Source organism: Pseudorca crassidens, chromosome 18, assembly GCF_039906515.1.
Source record: "Pseudorca crassidens isolate mPseCra1 chromosome 18, mPseCra1.hap1, whole genome shotgun sequence".
Classification (NCBI taxonomy): domain Eukaryota; kingdom Metazoa; phylum Chordata; class Mammalia; order Artiodactyla; family Delphinidae; genus Pseudorca; species Pseudorca crassidens.
Window position 1 is genome coordinate 11,988,619 of NC_090313.1, and position 3,396 is coordinate 11,992,014.

Below are 3,396 nucleotides of genomic sequence, written 5' to 3' on the forward strand. Positions count from 1 at the left end.
AGTACAGTGTGTTCATAGAAAATCTGAGGGTCAGGAAGGCCCACAGATCAGGGGATGATTGCTGTTGAAAAAGAGAGCTCGTTACTTACAGACCCCAAGAAGAGGGGCCATGCCACATCACTGGGCAGCCCCTCCAGGGTCAGCCAGGCCCCAAGATGTCAGAGCACTAGAATATAGACAATAAGACACGTGGTTAATAGACGGAGATTCTACCTGGTTTCCGGGACACTTTCTTTTGGAGCCTCCACCTACTGTGTAAGAAACTGAGGTACCTGCAGGCCACCATGCTGCGAGGAAGCCCCTGCCTCACGAGGAAGCCTCGTGCAGGTGCTGTAGCTGACAGTCCAGTTGAGGCTTCGGCCCAAAGTCAGCGTCATTTGAGTAAAATCACCTCCGGGTGGTCCCAGCCCCTGCCACTGAGTAACCCTCAGCCGTCGATTCTTCCCAGCTGAGGCTCCCAACAGTGGGCAGCAGAGAAAAGCCAATCCCACTGTGTCCTGTTCAAAACCTGACCGTGAAAATAATAAAGTGTTTTAAGTTGCTAAATTCTGGGGGTAATTTGTTACATAGCAACAGTGAGTGGAACGGTATGTCACACGTCCACATAAATTTACTTCAAAAGAGGTAGGCTTGTATGTACCACATCTTCTTTACCCATTTACAAAACAGAAACAGACTTACAGATATTGAAAACAAACTGATGGTTACCAAAGGGGAAACACTGAGGGAAGGGATAAATCAGGAGCTTGGGATGAACATACACACACTACTATATATAAGATATAACCAACAGGGCCTGCTGTAAAGCACAGGGAACTCCATCTGTGATAACCTATATGAGAAAAGAATCTAAAAAAGAATGAATATATGTATATGTATATGTAACTGAATCACTTTGCTGCACACCTGAAACTAACACAACATTGTAAATCAACTATAATCCAATAAAAGTTAAAAATAAAGATATATGCTTTTCACGGGCATGTGGCTTCAGCAAATTATTAAGTATTACTCAATAGAGGCGTTAACCCCACAGATACAATGTTACATTTTAATTTTTTGTCTCCCCAAGGACCTCTATGACATGGCTTCCTGCACGGCTGACCCAGACAGCCTCGTCCACCACGCCGACTCCTGCCTTCCTCGCCACCCACCCCGGGTGGCCAGCGTGATGCTCTCTTTGTTCTACACAGCCCTCTTGGTCTTCGGCACCCTGGGAAACATCCTTGCCCTTCGCCTTGCTTATCAAAAGGGCAAGAAGATCAACTCAACAAATGTCTACCTGGTCCACCTGGCAGTGTCCGACCTCCTGTTCACCCTGGCCCTGCCCGGAAAGATCGCCTACTACGTGTTGGACTTCAGCTGGCCTTTCGGTGAAGGGCTCTGCAGGCTGATGGCCTTCATATCCTATGTGAACACTTATTCAGGGATCTACCTGATGGCATGCGTGAGCGTGGACCGTTACGTGGCTGTGGTCCGCACCCACCAGTGTCTCCGGCTCCGTGGACCCCGGCGGGCCAGGCTCATCTGTGTGGCTGTGTGGGTCCTGTTGTCTCTGCAGACGGCGCCCCTGCTCCTGCTCTCCATGACCAAGCTCGTGGCCGGCAGGCTGACCTGCATGGAGTATGACAGCGTCCAGCCAGTGCTCACGCTGCCCGCCGTGGTCCTAGTGATCTCCGCTCTGAGCTTCTGCGGGCCGGTGGGCGTCATTCTCTTCTGCTACGTGAGGATCACCATGAAGCTGTGAGGACGGCCCGGGACAACCCTCTGACAAGCGGGAAGGGGCACCACCGCAGGGCCTGCCTGCTCACCCTGGTGGTGCTGGTGGCCGTGCTTGTGTGCTTCATCCCCTACCACTTCAATGTCATCCGGTTCATGGTGAGAAAGGTGCTCCACCAGCCAACCTGCCCCGAGCAGAGGGCTTTCAAACTGTGCCTTCAGCTCACGGTGTGCCTCATGAACTTGAACTGCAGCATCGACCCCATCATTTACTTCTTCGCATCTACGCGTTACAGGAAATGGCTCCTCAGCATTTGGAAGCTCAAAGCGTCACATCCTCCGACTCCCCCGCCCCGGGAAAAAGTTCCTCAGAAGCACAAAATATCAGCCAGACTGGAGGCTCCTTGCCCTTAGAGGAGAATGAGGTCTAATAGGTCGTGGGCTTTAAGACTGCATCTGGGGGTAGGGGGTCCAGGGTTGGGGGCTCAAAGCTTATACAATTTGGACGGGTGTGGGTTCTTTAAGAAAAAGAATACAAAACAATAGATGTAAAATTAGGTACAAGGTCTTGGATGGTAAGTGAGGAGCCCTGGAGCTTGCACTCATTAGCTTTACGGTGAACCGACCTCTGATGTATCCTAACAAACGCCACTGCGTCCTTGGCCTCTGAAGGGTGTGCGGTTTCTTCCAGGAAAAGAATATTTTCACAGCAAATGCAGTCACAACCAAAAGAATCATTGGCTGAGTACCAGATCCACAATTTAGACAAGGTTTCCAAATTGGGGTGGCAAGTTGTTGGAAAGAGTAAAAATAGTCCCCCCCTCAAAAAAAAAACCCCTAAATTTCTAAAAGCTTGGCGCTAACGTTTACAAAAATGCCAAGGTTCTCCTGAGAAAGTCAGAAAACATGGGGAGGACGCACTGACTCCAAGTTACTGGCCCAGCCGCCTCTGGCGTCGGGGGAGTGGGGCGAGGGACTGGGTGTTGTGCACTTTTGTAGGAAGAGTCTGAATCTGGTCCCAAGCCCCTTATGACATGTGTGACTGGGGACATCGCTGGGGGAGAAAGTCAGGAAAGTGGGCACGAGCTTTTCATTTGTTTTGTGTGTGTCAGAAAGTGCTTATCCATGGGAGTGTTGTTTCCATTCGGTCAAAACAAACCTTTCCGGCGCTTTCTTGAGTTTAAAACAAGGCACAGAGCGTTTCCACTTGGGCGATGTTGAGTTCTGTAAAATAAAACACGCATTTCCCTGCCAACGTGCGGGGAGCACCAGGGCCAGTGTGACGTCTGTCTCCGCGGCACGGGCCCAAAGCAACATGCTCACGGCCTCCGCGGCGCCCCCTTGACCCTACCCCAAAGCTCCGGCTCCAGACGGGTCCCCCCTGAGGTCGTCCCTGGTCCCTGACCGACAGTGGCCTCCTGCTCCAGACGATCAGCTGCTTCCACCTCCCAAGTTCCAAGTTTGGGGCACTTGACTCTCGTGCGCAGAGCTTCACGGTGGCTCTCCTGAGAGGGGGCTGTCTCACGGGGCACCAGACTGTCAGCTCCTGAGACGTCCGGGGCACGGCCTCCTCCTCTCAGCCCCCCGCATCACAGTCCATGTTACTCCTGGGACGGGAGCTGGTGCTCAGTCCGCCCTCGCTGGTTTGAGCTGATGAGCTTCCTTCTTCTCATGCTG

At 52.0% G+C, this 3,396-nt stretch overlaps 1 pseudogene; it reads left to right on the top strand.

The window, feature by feature from the left end:
* Positions 1–1,084: 1,084 nt before the first annotated feature.
* On the top strand, positions 1,085–2,150 carry LOC137211471 (G-protein coupled receptor 183-like; annotated as a pseudogene).
* The last annotated feature ends 1,246 nt before the right edge of the window (positions 2,151–3,396 follow it).